The sequence below is a fragment of the Labeo rohita genome, chromosome 7, assembly GCF_022985175.1.
Source record: "Labeo rohita strain BAU-BD-2019 chromosome 7, IGBB_LRoh.1.0, whole genome shotgun sequence".
Classification (NCBI taxonomy): Eukaryota; Metazoa; Chordata; class Actinopteri; order Cypriniformes; family Cyprinidae; genus Labeo; species Labeo rohita.
The window spans coordinates 28,773,678-28,790,694 of NC_066875.1; the positions used below are offsets into that span (position 1 = coordinate 28,773,678).

The window sequence follows — 17,017 nt, forward strand, 5'->3', positions numbered from 1 at the left end:
TTAAGTTATTAACTTTTCACCCTGTCTGTTTGCTGTCCAAATGCTCTTCCTAGCTAGTAGTTCAAGCAGCAATTTTTTTTTATTATAAATCACACATGTCCGATAGAGGAAGCGCTCTGTTCAGTGAGTCGGTGAGTTTAGAACCGCTCGATTCAGCGGTTCAACTGATTCATTGAAAGGAACCGACTCAAGCGAACTATTCCATCACGATTCGAACGTCGCTATAGTACAGTCAGTTTGCAAGCGGAGAGACGGAAAGAGGAGGAGGACGAGCAGCGCTTATCTACAGGCACAATCATCACTGCATCACTGACTGGTCCGCTACCGCAGAACACGGATGTGCGATCGTCGCGTCGTGCCGCTGTCACATCATGTGTTCGTCATCGCCTGTAACGACGAATGTGTTTTGAGACGCTGTTTCGCCGCAGCAGGGCCACAGATACACGGCTAAAGCGAGTAGCAGTGGCGTTAGCTCCTGGAGGTCAGTATCTCTTTTACTCCCGTTCTCACATCTAACGTTATGCCTCGTAACTGATATGTGGTGTTTATATGACGGTTTGCTCTGAAGCAGTGGTGCAGTCGTTGGATGAACGAAGGTGTTTACGTTGTAACGGTGTGGAAATGTACGCAGCTGGTTGTATAAGCAGCTTTGACAGCTAGCTCAGTGCTGCTATTTGATCCTGTTAGCTGCTGCTAGCAGCTTATCATTATTTTCCACTGTATAAATGTGTGTTACGCTACATCTCTGTTTATAATATGTGATCAAAGAGTTTGAAATGTCAGGAGTGCCTAATAACAAGGTTGTCGATAGGCAGAGCTCTCATCATTAATTGATGTCCTCATACTCAGATGAGGTTTAAGATTCTGAACGGCAGTTTAACATCACCAGTTTCCAAAAATGATCAGATCTTTAATCGATTCTTGTAAGGTCCTTTGCAGATGCCCATCTGTCTGTTCTCCAGAGGTCATAAGGACACAGAGGGGGTTGAATGTAGTGCTGTAGACATGTCATCATGTTGTCAAGATGATGATGATGATAATGATGTGACGCTGGAAAAGCTTGGTTGTGTCATGCAGCATCACCTCTCTGAATTAGCTTAAAGATTAACAGTAAAGCTTTTTGCTTTTGGGGGACACTTGAAATAGCTGCGACATCGGGCTGTGCGTAAGATGACTTGGGTGGTGTTGTTTCTCTCTTGGGTGAAATGTGAGACTCTCTTTGCCTTTGTCAGTTCAGCCTGTTTCCGGTCACTGTTTGCAAAGTATCCTCTTTATTCAGTGGTTCTTGGAAGAATCTGTCAGTCTGAGCTTATAAAATCATTAAGATATTATGAGCACTACTTTAGGTGTAGAAGAATAATTTGGTTTACTGGTTGATAGGATGTGTCGTGATATAGTTCATCACTGCAAGTGTCTGTTAAATGTCAAATAATCTGTTCAAAACCTGTACAGGATTAGATCTGGACTAAAGGGATAATTATATTCACAGCAATATGCTTTCATCTAACTTATATTAAAGGGTCAGATAGGGGTAAGTAGTATAAGTGTCTGGATAAATTAACCCTGGCGTTTGTCTCCGTGTATTGATAATGACAGATGGAATTTGAGTGAATGAGTGATTCTCAATTCCTGTTGTAAGTGGAGAGTTTATGCTGCATTATGAATGAGGCTGATGAGTTAAATGTAAGACATTAACTTAAAATATTAAATATCTGTTATAAATATATTTTTAGGGGCATTTGAAGGGGTGTTTATTTATTTATTTATTTACACAAACTGTGTGTTACCTTATGTAATTTTTCAGAAATAACGCCTGCATTTGAATAATCAGAATAATTAAAATAGAATTTTAAGAAAATTAAAAAAACAGAGATTTTTAAAATTTGAGAGGGGAAATCAGTGAATGAAATTGCAAATGCAAAAGAAAAACATAAATCAGTAAAATTTCTGGCCCCACTGAAAGACTGAGATTAGATTATTACATCTTTCTTTTTAAGAAGGATAGTTCACCCCAAAATGAAAATTCTCTCATTAGTTACCCTCATGTCATTCCAAACCCAGAAGACCTTCGTTAAGATATTACATTTTTTTTATATTTACAAAATTAAGATATTTTTGATGAAATCCAAGAGCTTTCTGACCCTGCATAGACAGCAACGCAACTATAAGTATACTAATCGTAATTTTATGAAGCAAGATAATACTTCTTGTGTGCAAAGAAAACCAAAATAATGCACGGTGAAGACTGATTGTTGAATAAAGTCATTATTTTTGTTTTTGTTGTGCACAAAAAGTATTCTCATAGCTTCATAATATTATGGTTTATTGAAGTCCTTGCCACTGCCCTGAACTACTTTCTGGTCGTCTAGTAGTTGTTCATTTTAAGCATTAGTCGACTATTAGTCGCACGTTTATTAATAAACCATATAAATCAAAAAAGCTTGCCACAGAGCACCGAGCTAAAAATATAATAATTATGAATGTGTCAGGGAAAAACAGCAAGGAGAATGCATTAATGTTTTAATAATTTATTAATAAACTAGAGCTTTCTTTGTTTTCACCTTAAGAGATTAAGTCGGCAACACTGACTCATCTTCAGTGTATGCAACTGTATGCATGTTTCATACGGATTACATATTTGAATTAGTTTTATTTAAAAGTAGACATTTCACTCTCTATAGATATATTTTTTTATACATGGAGTTTCGAAGTTTCGCGCTCAAGTTCATAGAGACCGCAAAAAGCACATCCCATTTGCCTTAATTATTTTACAAAAGCACAACGTTTCTTTGTTATTATGAGTGCACACAAATAAACATATAGTCTTTACAGATTTGAAAGATGTATACCTCTTATCTGTGTGACCAAAAATTATGGAGTATTTTATGAGGAAGTGACTGCACCGGTGCCTCCATCTGTCATGCAGTGCGCGCGCTATTGTACAGCTTCCATACTCCGCATAGACACTTGAATAGTGCACATTTTACTAGGTGAACATTAGATTGAGCTTCCATTTAAAGTTGCTACTATACAACTTTCGAATGAAAAGCCATATTTGAGGTTAATGAATGACCGGTGAGCATTTGGATATTTTGTCCGATGTACTATATCACCACATAGACCAGTCGTCAATGATCTGTTCGTCACGGCCTGCGTGACTTCCACTTTTAAGGGGGTAGCCCTACTGTAGTCCTTACTACCTTTCTGGGACTTGAATGTGGTAGTTGCTCTGCTGTCTATGCAGGGTCAGAAAGCTCTCGAATTTCATCAAAAATATCTTAATTTGTGTTCCGAAGATGAACGAAAGTCTTACGGGTTTGTAACAACATAAGGGTAATTAATGACAGAATTTTTATTTCTTGCCAAATTGAGTCTCTCTACTTTGATGTCTCATATTTTGAGTTTTAGGTGTTTTCATTTCATAAGAGCAGCACCGGAAATGACTAGATAATGGTTCTAACTAGCATAGCTATATTTATGTTTTTTAGCTGGGACGATATTAAATTAAACCTGCCAGCTCATCCCTTAGCTCACTGTGTGTTCCCAGTGGTGTCGTGTGAATGGTGCTGTGACTGAGCGTGCGTAAGCGTGGAGTGGGCAGACTGAAGTGTCTGTTTCTTTGATCTGATTTGGCCACTAGGGAACGCTGGGTCCTGAATTGATTGAAATGGCCTCTCCTCTTCACACTTAATCCTGATTGATGTTTATGTCCTATCTTAAACATTTCATCTGTCACTGTGTTAGGTTTCTCTCCTTGACAGAGTGTAGTTTAAATGTACATGATGCACAATTACAGATTAGAAGTTGTTGTGAAGCTCATTTTTGAGATTAGAATGCAATTGCACAGTCATTTCTCCTCCTTGGGTGTGGTTCTGCTCGATATCGTCAGAGAGAAAAGATGGAGATCTTTATCAGCGAGTTTTCGTACTGAACTCACTGTACAGTATAGTGGGATTTCATTATTCCTATAAATATTCAGTAGCAGGTGCCTGTGAGAAATCCAGCTCTGAGATTCTTTGAGGGTGGTTTTAGTTATAGATTTAAGAGAAAACCAATGGGATTGCTGTATAATTTGTTTCTCTATTATTGATTGGCTGGTCTGATAGCACTGCCAGAAAAGGCTTATTTTATCTCGAGCACAGCAGTAGCTTGAGGGGTGTGCTGTGAGCATGTGTGCTGCCAACGGGTGGGATGGCTTTTGGCAATCAGAGTCTCTCCTACCACATGAACAAGTCTGAGTAATGCATCGCCACTGGCTTTCACAGTTTACACTGTATTTCATCACAACTGTATGGGAAATTGCAGTCAGATAGACATTGTAAATTGTGCAAACTCATTACTTGGTATGACCATGCTTTTGTCTAATGCAGCTTCTAAATGCATGAGAAAATTAGGTGTACAAAACCAAATTTAAGCTTAGGCTGCCTCTGCAATTTGTTTTCTTCCCCCCAAAAAATGAAAGTTTTTTTAAAAGAGTGGTTTCTCTAATTTGACTCAAAGATATTATTCACTTGATGTGATTCACATTGTATTTCCTCTAGTAACAGCAATACACTGTATAATGTTTGATGATTCTGACCATTACAGTGTTATTTTGATATTATTTATGTCCTAAAGTGTTTATTCATTTTTAATTTTTGTTTTTAATTATATTTTTAATGGGCTTTTAACATTTTTATATATATTTTTTAAATTTCAGTTTAGCTTTCCAGTTTTTCAGTTGGTTTTAGCTTTATTTTACATATTTCAGCTTTATTTTAGTTTAGCATTTTTACTAGTTTTAGTTTTTGTTCAAACTTGCAAACTACCAGTCAAAAGTTTTTGCACAGTAAGATTTTTAATGTTTTTAAAGAAGTCTCTTCTGCTCACCAAGCCTTCATTTATTTGATTCTAAGTACAGCAAAAACAGTATGATTTTGAAATATGTTTTACTATTTAAAATTAGTTTTCTATATTGAATATATTTTAGAATATAATTTATTCCTGTGATCAAAGCTACATTTTCAGCATCATTACTCCAGTGTCACCTGATCCTTTAGAAATCATTTTAATATAGCTTATATTGCAGCGTATTGTGTTAATTAATAGGTTTATTGTGCGTGTGTTTTTATGGCTGAGAAATAGTCTTAAAACTGTGCTCTCAGTGATGATGCTCACAACGGTAGTGTGAATATGTGCACCAAAATAAATACATGCGTCACAGATGGATGTGTGAAACAGGCCTTATATATTGTTTGCACTTTGCACCTTTTTTTTTATTTATGTGTGTGTTTAGATTTTGGACTGTGTTAGCTTTTGTGTACCTTGTCGTCAGTAAGTTGACTATTGACCATCAGATCAAGCTTGTTGTCAGTGCTAATCTGTTTGAAGTGGCTCCTTTACTGGACAGTTAAAATCATACCACCTTTGAAGGAAGCTTGCTGCAAACCAGCTGTGAAAACTGGAGGTGCAAAACCTTAAGAGTCCTGAGAGTTTTGAAAAAGGTTCAGGTTGATGTTAATTCTACTGAACCCTTTGATATAACCTGTGGTCCATATATGGATTGTTGAAACGTGGAAGCATTTGATGCTAAGTTTCTTAGAAAAGAGCATCCTCAAAGATCAAAGTAAAATGTCATGTTTAGATTCAGACTTTTCAGAGTTCCTCTGGAGATCACAAACCGTATAACCTGCTCCATCCTAAGACGTCTGTCGCTCTTTATGCTTGGTTGCAGTATACATTTCATTATGCTGCTGCTGTATGTGTGTTTAAATGGAAAAGTATTTGTCTTCTAGGTGGAGGAATAGTCTTTTATTTGCTTTATTGTCATGAAGCACATGAAGAACATGTCTTGAAGAATATTTAGCCCTTGTAAAGATAACCTGTAAACTGAAACAGTAACTCATCTTTTTACTTTTTTCCTCAGTAAAAAGGATTTTCATTGACTTGATTTTGATTTATCATTAAAATGTGTTTATCATTTTAGATTTACATAACTATTGTAACTAGATTTAAATGTCACAACTTCTATGAAATGTTTAATAATAACTTACCATGTATAAATAAAAATGAAGAAGAAAACCACACGTTAGCAGTAAGAAAAAGCTGCTGCAGTTGCAGTTTCACAGAAACATATTGTGTTGTATCGTCCTGCTTTTAATGTATGTAGAAAACTCTTTTATGAACCTTCAAGAGTTATTTAGTATAATTTAGCCAGAAAAAGTTTTAATGTTAATATAAAAAATCTTGTGTAATATAATTTGTTTGTTTGTTTGCTGGTTTTTATTGTATTTGCTATACTTGTTTTTTAAAATAGTTTTTGCCATGAAAATAGCCTAAGATGCTGACATGACATTAAATAAAAATATACTACTACTTCTGCAGTTTCACAGAAAAAAATACAACTGCTAACTAACGGAAGTAAAAACTTCTGAAGCTTACTGAAGACACAGAAACTGTTAATAATAAAATAAGAACAAATTGCAGTAGCATAAATAAATAAAATACAACATAGAAATTGCTTAAAATGTAAAATAAAAAAAAAACTGGCTTCATTGTATACATCAAATTCATTTATTACATTTATTTATTTTTATTAAAGCCACAGAAGTTAAGTCAAGAACAGTAAGAGGTTTTCTCTTTGTTTGCTGTTGTTTTTGATTAACACAGAACACAAACAACAGCAGGTATATGTGACCCTGGACCACAAAACCAGTCATAAGGTTCAATTTTTTGAAAATAAGAGTTATACATTATTTAAAGCTGAATAAATAAGCATTCCATTGATGTATGGTTTGTTAGGATAGGACAATATTTGGCCAAGATACAACTATTTGAAAATCTGGAATCTGAGGTTGCAAAAAAATCAAAATATTGAGAAAATTGCCTTTAAATAAATTGTCCAAATAAAGTCCTTAGCAAAGCATATTACTAATCAGAAATTAGGTTTTGATATATTTATGGTAGGAAATTTAAAAAATATCTTCATGGAACATGATCTTTATTTAATATCCTAATGATTTTTGGCATAAAAGAAAAGTCAATAATTTTGACCCATACATTGTAGGGTTGTCAAAAGGTACCGGGTTCGGTACTTTCAGTACTGAAATTTAGAAAAAAAACATCCATTTCCCGCTCACATTTGAGCACTGTTGAGCCGATTTGTAACATCGCTGATTGGCCCTAATGTTCACGCGCTCAACAGACATGACTGTGATTGGCTACAATGATAAGCGCTTCACGCTCCTCACGGTCCGCTCACACATAAGCACAACGGGAGCGTTTGAAAGCCACGTGTGTCAGCGGATCCCTAATACATCTGCATATAGACGGATCCGCTGACAGCCGCGGCTTTCAAACGTTCCCGTTGTGCTTATGTGTGAGCGCTCGGTGAGGAGCGTGAAGCGCTTATCATTGTAGCCAATCACAGTCATGTCTGTTGAGCGTGTGAACACTATGGCCAATCAGCGATGTTTAAAAAACAGCTCAACAGCGCTCAAATGTGAGCAGGAAATGGACGTTTTTAAAATTTCAGTACCGAAAGTACCGAACCCGGTACCTTTTGAAAACCCTAATACATTGTATTGTTGGCTATTACTACAAATAAACCTGTGCTATTTATGTCTGGTTTTGTGGTCCAGGGTCACACATTAGGTTGCTATCACTTTAAGGACCTCATGCATGGATCCAATATATTGTGACACATCCAATTGCCTCCCAGCTAGTTAGGCTCACTTAAGACTTAAATTTATGTCAATACTTACCAAGACAGTCATTTTGACATATTTACAGTGCCCTCCATTAATATTGGCACCCTTGGTAAACATGAGCAAAGGTGGCTGTGAAAATAAATCTGCATCATTTATCCTTTTGATCTTTCATTAAAAAAAAAAAGAGACAAAATTCTAACCTTTCATTAAAGGAAAACAATGGAAAGTGCAACATCCTTTTTTAAGATAACAGCTTTGAGTTTTGATGAGTTTGGAGAACACCTGAGAGATCATAGACCATTCCTTCATCCAGAATCTCTCCAGAACCTTCAGATTCCCAGCTCCATGTTGGTGATTGTTCTTTTTAGTTCACCCCCCTCATTTTCTATAGGGTTCAGGTTAGGGAAGTGGAACGGCCATGGCAGAAGCTTCATTTTGTGCTCAGTGACACATTTTAGTGTCGATTTTGATGTTTGTTTTGGATCATTGTCCTCATGGAAGATCCAACCATGGCCCATTGTAAGATTTTTAGCAGACGCAGTGAGGTTAAGATTTTTTATCTGTTGGTATTTGACAGAATCCATGATGCCATGTATCTGAACAAGATGTCCAGGACCCTCCAGCAGTACATTTAACCCTGGACAAGAGGTACCATCTGGAGGGTTTACTGCCAAAAAGCTCTTTTATAGTTTCATCTGACCATAGAAGCCCATCCCGTTTGAAGTTCTAGTCGTGCCTGACAACTGAATATGCTGGAGTTTGTTTTTGGATGAGTGAGGAGGATTTTTCTTGAAACCCTTTTGAACAACATGTGGTGATGTACAGGTTGTTTTTTTTTTTTTTTAGGATTTCTGACCCTAAGACTCAACTAATCTGTTATTCTCCAGCTGTGTTCCTTGTAGAGTCTTTGGCCTCTCAAACTCTCCTTTTAAAAAAGGTTAAAAAAATGTTTTAAAATGCAGGCTAAGTGTCACTAATTAAACAAGTTTATGTTCAGCTAATTGTCAGCTTCTTACATGTGTGCTTCTCGTAAACAGTTAGCGGATATGCATATAAACAGCCTTTTAATTAACAGAGTTGAATAATCATGGCTGATAGTAAGACATGCCAAATTAAACTAAAACCAAACTGGATGCAAGAACAGCCCAAATTGTTAATGAAAACAAGGATATAATCAAAGGAAAATTTTGGATTTGGGAAAACGTGCAAATAAATGCAGCATGTTTCTAGAATGTTTACATTCTGTGGCAGATTGCTGTCAACAGCCATTTTAGCCCTGCTGGAAAAAAACAAAACAAAAAAACAATAGAAACCATAACAGAATTTGTAATGGTTTTACTGGTTATAGCGGGAATTGTACAGGATTTAGTGGTAACTTTAATGGTGCCTGTTGGTCTCTACTGGTAATTGGTCACCTTCTATTGTTGGCTTGTTAAAACCAGAAAATCCTAATGGAACATGTCCCAAAACATTTTTTTATGATTTTATTGGTTAAAAGTAGATTTTTTTTTTTAATGGTATTTGTAGTGGAAACCATTATAATTTCTGTGATGGTTTGTATTGTTGTTGTATGTTGTATGAGCTGCTTTTAGCCTTAAGATGTTTTGTAAATACAAACCCAGAACTATATTCTTTGGTTTTACTCCTTGTGATGGATGATTAAGGGAATTTGGCCTTTGTGTTTCTCATATTTATAATCTTTTGAAACAGGAAGTCATGGCTGGCCAATTTCGTGCTCCTAGTCACCCTGAAAAAAAAAAATGATAATGTGAGTTTCCCCCCACTTTAAATTGTTTTGCTCAAAAACAATTTTGAATTTTTTTTTTTTTTTTTTTTATTGAAAGATCAAAAGATAAACAATACAGATTTACTTTCACAGCCACCTTTGCTCATATTTACCAAGGGTCCCAATATTAGTGGAGGGCACTGTATGTGAGTACTGGCCCACCATTACCCACCTCTAGTTGCAGAGGTAGATACATGCATGTCAAGACAATGAATGAAGTAACACAAACAAGGCTGTAATATGTAGTACAAGGCAATATGTTTTAGTCTGTGTTCATTAGGTTAGTTGTTCATAGGGCTGGGTGATAATTCGATAATGATAATTATCACGCTATAATTTTCCTTGATAAAACGATATGAAGAGTTTGATAAATGTTCGATATAATTTTTATGTGCCAAAAGCGGAACGAAACAGCGCGACTCATTTGAATCACGCCACGCAGACCGTTTATCCACTCGGACCAAAGTTCAAACTGCGTGAGCTCACTAGAGAAGATGCAATTGTAATGTAAATGTAATTCAAACTAGTTTAAAGCTGTGTGCAATGAGACAGTCAGAAGGCTTTTCAGTCTACATATCGCCATCATTTACCATGGATTTACTGTAGTACAACTCACTGCACCCATGGTATTTTGGCAGCAGTGTGGGATATTCACATAGAATTGTATTTCAGGAGTAATGGTATATTATTACAGTATGTATGTATTTGTGATTAAGCTATAGCATGTGTGCATTTATACTGAATGTTTTTAGACTCACAGAGGATACAAATAGGCTACCTACAAAACCATGTAATTATATTTTTACCATGGTATTTAGGTACCATTATGTGTGGTTTTAACTGTGTTTATAATAATTTAAAATTTATGCTTACTACTATGGGAGACCAATGCTTAATTTAAAAAAAAGGGTCATTAGACAACTTATTAGAACATGCAGAAATTAATTTTTCTATTTAGATATTTATTTTGTTAAGGAAAATGAATGGTCTGGTTTCTACAACTTTCATTTTGGAGCAAAAATTAGACTTTAAACTTGAAAGAAATAAAATTTGACATTTATCGTGATGATTATCGATACTGATCATTTTTTTTTGCCTGTATCGCCCAGCCCTAGTTGTTCGTAAAGTGTTGCATATTAAATCTCATGTTAATATGTAGATTTATACCTGTTTTGAACTTTTTTGTTTGTGTGTACAGCAAAACACACTGGTTTTTACTTTTAAAAACAATCAAAAGCAGCATCCAGCCTCAGGCTTCAGAGAAAGCTTTGAAGGGACACATCCCTTTAAAAATAATGTCCTCACTGACTGATCCAAAAGGAAAAACATCCTCTTTCGTTCTCCTCACACTGATCTAATTTGATCATTTTCAGTTGTTTCCTGGTTGTTCAGGTATGGTTCCCTCTAATGCACATCTTAACATCTTTCTCTGTGATCTTTGTACTCTACAGTTTAGTTGCGCTTTGATTATTTAACACAAATTTTGTGTTCCGACTTTATAGAAAGCATGAAAAGTACTAAACTTCAGTCAGACCCTTTACAGACAATGAAAGGTTTTCTCAGAGCGCACCACTTTGGAGAACTGAATGCAATTGCTGATTTATGATTAGCCAAAGCATTTGTTTGTTCATTTCTCTGGATGGAAAGAAGCAATTAGCCTTGCTCATTTTCGTTTTGCTCATGCTTGTTTTATTGGCTAAAGGCTGTTCATTGTCTTTCTGTGTGTATGTTGATTGGGACAGTGTATTGTCTGTTTAAAATAGCCGTCACAGCTGTGCTCATGAAAAGAGGCAGCATTGGTTTCCACGGCGACCATGTGGAATCTCATTACCCGAGGCTGATTGTAGAGCCATGAGGCAGACACACTATGATTGACAGGGTACGAGATCATGTCACGTTTCCCATAGACACATAAACGCATATGTTCCCTGGAGGTGATGAGGTCTGGGATTTGTTCCACGCTACCTAATTAACCAGGTAGTTAAGCAAAATAGAGGGCACACAAAGTGCGTCATTTTTTTTAAATTTTTTTAGCTGCGTATTATTGGCTTTCGATTAAATATGTTCTCTGAGATGCCACGAAAGTTATAACAAGCTAAAGGAAATATATTTCTTTGGTGTGTGTAATACAATGATGCTTTGCTTAGCTCTGGGAGATATTTGCAGATCAACAGGATGTATGATTACCATGTTCATTTCAGATGTTTCAAATCATTACCTTATATACATTTTGGTAATTGTACCTGGGGGCTAACCAAATGGTAAACCCTTATTCAACTAATATATATAAATGTTATATGTTCATTTGTTTAGGAAATTTGTTAATTAGTTTTAGATGATTGACATTTGAATGTACAGTTGTTTACAGACTAATGTCTTAAGACATGTAGGGTCCTATGAAATCTGTTTTATTTTTCCCAAATTTCGTTTATTTTTCTACAAATTCTGTTTTGTTTTCTGTTTTAATTTTTCAAGATTCAGTTTTATTGGTTTAAAAAATAATCAAAAAGCATGTATAATTAATTGAAATCATGAAACACACAGTTTAACAGCAATTTATTAAAAGTTTAACAAAAATGACACTTTTAATTAAGGCCCTTTGAAATGCATTTTATTTTATTTTTACCAAATTCTGTTTTCCATTAATTTTCTAGATTCCGTTTGAATGATTTCATTCATTTTTAATAATCAAAAGCATCTCCATTTAATTGATTTATATATATTTAATGTATATGTATATATGCATATATGTATATATGTGTGTGTATATATAATTTGTTTTTAGTTATTTGTCTGGTAAATATTCCTTTAAAAATTGTTTTAACATACTATCATTATATTAAGTAACATATTTCTGTCACAGTTTCTTCAAGTTAAACCGAACTTTTATTTTCATGGGTTGCTGTGAAGACCTTTACTTTTCTGCTTGTATATGACATGGTGATAATTTTTCTTGAAAGAAATGGTAAAATGCTCATTAAGTGACTCTCAGAGCAGTTTGAGATATTATGTTTATTTATTCTTCCAAAATTTGGCAGATTCTGTGACGTTCCACATTATACAGTAAATTCCATTTTTATGACGGGATTTCATGATTCAGTCCGCGTTTTCCGCACTGCGGAAATCATAGGCTCTAGACGTGTTCTCATATCTTAAGCAGTATGTCTTAACAAGGAAAGATATGTCCCAATACAATTTTTCAGTGAAGTGGTTGTCATTGGCTATTAAACACATCCATCCAGGCTTGTAATTTGCTTGTCCTGTTAGATTAGTGAAAAGATTCATGTCACAGTGAGCTGCAAAAAATTACTTTGGAGGACTAAATGAGTTTCTGAGAAGTGAAATCTATCAATTTTGCTGTTAGAAATGTAATTGAGTAAGAGAATTCAGTTTTAGTATTCCTCTGGTAAAGTACAAATGTCCCGAAATAAATGAAGAATAATTACTCGTGTACTTTACACCCCTGCTTCAATTTAAATGGCTGTTTTTAGGCATCCCATAGCTACTGGAAGCCTCCGCTCCAAGTGCAAGTGATTCATGTTGGGTCAGATGTGAGAGCTGTGATTTAAGAAAAGAACAGCATGGAGGTCCCGGTGTCAAATGAGCCGGGTGATGCTTAGAGGAAGAAACAGAGGCGTTATTGATGTCTTAGTCACAAACCATCTATCTTTTCACCTCCCTCCACCACCTCTTCCTCTTCCTCTGTGAGCTTTTGAGAGTGACGGAGGAAGAGCAGAAAGTGCCACTCCAGCAGAAGGAAGAGGCTACTAATCAAAGCGTAAACGCTTCGGCTCCTCTCACACCGGAGATTAATACATCCCTCGGACAAGGCCAAACTTGCTGACTGGACTAGTCATTCAAAAGCAGTTTGAGTCAAGGTTCAAGATAAATATGTTTCTGTTCTTTCCAGAATTAAAATGTTGCAGAGTGTAAAAGAAGCATTTTCCTTCAAGTCTTGAGGAATGTTCAGTTAATTCTGATGAATTAGGTTTGAAATTATTGTGTATACTGCAATCAAAAAAAAAAAACATTTTCTTTTTTAAAAATGAAAATTATATTTAGAAATGCCATGCCTTCGTAACCGGCATTAACTGTGACCAGCCACAACAGAGCATGTTTAGAGCTGTATTGCAGAGCAGCTGTATTGCAGAGCAGTTCTCTCTCTGTCTCTTTTTTTTTGTTTTTTTTTTTTTTAATAAACTCTCTCTCTCTTTCTATATATATCTATATATCTATATATCTATATATAATATATATACATACTGTAGCTGGGGTGCATGAATCTTGACAAAGTTGGAGCTCTACTCTAAAGTGAGTGCCTGCTCAATGTTGACCCTGATGAAATGCTGCTGAATGCAGAAGTCCTTGTTTTGTGAGCCATATGCAGTTACATAATATTGCATAACACCATCTCAGCTCTGAAGGGTTCTGCTTTTAGGGCACATGAGTTCTATTTAAAGGGTGCCTATTATGCTTTTTTTTCCCAATACCTTTTACCTTTCCTTTAGTGTGCATTCATGTAAAACATCTGCAGGGATAAAAAAAAAACACAAAGTCCTTGCCAATAGGAGTTAATCTCTCCAACAGAAAAACGCTTGCCTGAAACGCTTTGTTTGTAGTCCTGCCATTATTTACATGACTTTGCTACATCACCCTGTTATACATTTGCATAATACGCCTACTTGGCTGCTTTGGTCCACCCTCAAAGAACAGTTTGATAAGTGATGTCGAGAATTTGTTTTATTTTTTCACTGCAAGAGCAAAAAAACATTGTTTGGACTTCCATTATCAAGGTCTGAGTTATTAATTGTTATCTGAGATATAAACTGTTTACAGATGCTGATGAAACCTCAGGATCTGAAACCTGATAAGTAAGAGGCACTACACTGGCTTTTTTATTTCTGTGCTGTGATGTAAAGAAATTACCTCCAACTATTAAACTTTTGAAGCAAAGGTAATGCAGTTGTTTTCCAAATGAAGGGTGCAGGTATCTGTCTGTGTGTTTGAAAGCTTTCTGCAGTGCGGAGTATCAAGAACTTCAGATAAGCACTGACCCAGTTTTGGGTCAGTATAGAAAAAAAAAACACAGACACTGCAGTGAGACAGAAGCAATTACTTCTGAAACACCGTCTGGCTCTCATGTCATAATTATTGTTCTGTTTACAGCCTTTCAAGACTGTCTTAATGCTTGCTTAGCTAACCGAGAAAATTAATCCAGAAAGACTGACATAAGTACATTGCATCTTGATATAGATAGTATATCAATTCTTGTAATTATAAACAGGTTTACTGAACAGTGATGTAGGTTTAATTGATAGTATCTAAGCTAATCCTAGCTTCTTTCATTTGTATTTACATCAAAGCCACTGGAAGGCAAGTCTGCAACCTTTAGCCAAAAAAGCGAAACAGCTAAACTTAACACTGCAGGGCTGGAGACCAGACTGCATTTTTTTAATGGATGTCAATAGACAGGCTTCGCTACGCTGAATAAACAGCTTATCATTTAATAAATTGACAGCCTGTCGGCCACAAACACTGCCTTGGACGATGAAACGCTGAAGTCTCTGTTCTGGATTGGGCCAAACTGCCACTGCCCTATTGACCTCCCAGGCACCCATTAATCTAACTTAGATTTATATGTGGACATGCCCACTCTTCTCTAACCATCATCAGAACTATCAGTCTACGCCGAACTGTCTGTCTGTCCTGTTGTGACCATGGAGGTCGTTCCCCTGTCCGCTGTGCTTCCGCTATTGGGAGTTGCGATCTGGTATGTGTGGGCGACACACACCATTTCAACCCTCCTGATAATCCTGAACTCCTGACTGGCCTTCCTCTCCCACCACCTCTGCACCAGTCCTTACCATTGTCTCCGCTGTCTCCTGGCAGCCCCTCTGCTCATTCTCAGCCCACCATCTGTGCGGTGGGATCGGCGTGGGTCTGCCAGTCTCCATCTGTGTCGTGGCTGGAGGATCCCTTGTCTCCACCTCCGGCCTTTGAGTCCCGGACTCCGCCTCAGCCCGTCGACCCAGCGGCTCCACCATGGCTCCTAGCTCCCTCATCTCCACCGTGGCCAGTCAGTCCACCAGCTCCACCGGGCTCCCTCGTCCCTGCAGTTCCACCTTTGTCCTTTATCGACCATCCACCACCTCGGGACTGCACTCCTCCGGCTGCGCTTCGTCCCTCTGTCCCTCCGGCTCTGTCAGGCTTCTCCTTTCCTCTGGCTCCACCTTTGTCCTCTGTCGCTTCTGTCTATATATAATATTATCATGCTAATTTATTTAATTATTTACCTACTTGGTTTCATTGCCGGCAATTGAACCAACACCAGCATAATGCTAAAAGCAGTCTAATGTTTTTTTTAATATGTGTGTTTGTGTTTAACATGATAACAATTTAATAGAAACATTGTAAGTTACTAATGCAAACATTTGTCTCCTGCCTGCCAGTTTGTGGATTTACTCTCTTGTGGATTTATTAAACACTATTTGTTCTGATCTTCTTCTTTGTGCATTTATTTTGACCGTAGCATGACAAATATTAAGTAATACAAACCCTTGCATCCCCCAATAGTAAGACAATCTCTGTTGTGACGAGTCGGCTGCCTCCCCCTACTTATCAGCGTCTCACATCCCTTAATCGCCGCCCTTCACCAGGCTCCCAACGGGAGTGGGCGTGCGAGAGAGGAGGGGCGCCGAAACAGCCAGGTCTGGTGGTGTGTGATGAGGCACACCTGACGTCAATGAAGCCTCATCACCGCCACTGTTGGAATGCCTATCGCGCCTCTTCCCTGTGCGTGGACGCTGGTGTCCTCGTGGGTCCAGGAAGGGAGCGTTGAGGGGAACATGTGCTGCCGAAGCAACGAGCTGCCGGACCCGTGGTCCGGACGAGTACTGCACCTGTTAGACGAGGATGCCAGGCTGTTGAAACCCAGAAGTGGACGTAGCCGCTGAAGGAAGCCGCCGCCCTTGGGCTGCGGACCTGAGAGGGGAGCATGTGCAGCTGCCGGACTCCGCCCCTTATCTGGACCTTTCCCTTTCGAACACTGCCCCTTCTTCATGGAACCCCCAGCACAATGAGGACACCAGATCCCCTGTTTATTTTGGACACTTTTATTCCCCCTTTTTGGACACTTTTGTTCATTTTATTTAATAAAAGCCTCTTCGAGGCCTGACATCACGCTCACAGTGTCTGTCGTTTGCTCGTCCTGCCACACTATTTACATTAAGACATGCTAATATATATGGGCGCTAATGCATGAGGAACACAAATGGCAAATCCATGCAGTGAGGACACAGCTGGGCTCCAGTCCCTCCAGCTTATCAGAATTTGTGAGTGTGTGTGTGTGTTTACATTTGCTGTTGAGCCTCCTGTCAAGATGTGTTAGAGAAGACTGCTGAGGCAGAGGCTTGTTCAGTGTGCTCTGATTGACAGTAATGATTGCGGTTTAAACTATAATGTACTGTGATAATGTAGCTCTAACTGAATGCTGTGCATCCTCCTCAGTATTTAGTATGTGCATTACTTTTACACTTGGGCACAT

At 37.5% G+C, this 17,017-nt stretch overlaps 1 protein-coding gene across 44 annotated transcripts in view; it reads left to right on the top strand.

Annotated features, from left to right (window-relative positions):
- The first annotated feature begins 213 nt into the window (after window positions 1-213).
- Window positions 214-17,017, top strand: part of madd (MAP-kinase activating death domain) — a 70,673-nt gene continuing 53,869 nt past the window's right edge. For 42 of the 44 annotated variants that reach the window (XM_051113606.1, XM_051113624.1, XM_051113611.1 and 39 more), the window contains exon 1: window positions 215-481. The gene's annotated coding sequence lies outside the window, so the exon portion shown is untranslated. Of the gene's footprint in view, window positions 482-17,017 lie in introns of all 44 variants that reach the window. The other 2 variants (XM_051113607.1, XM_051113625.1) reach the window with 1 other exon arrangement.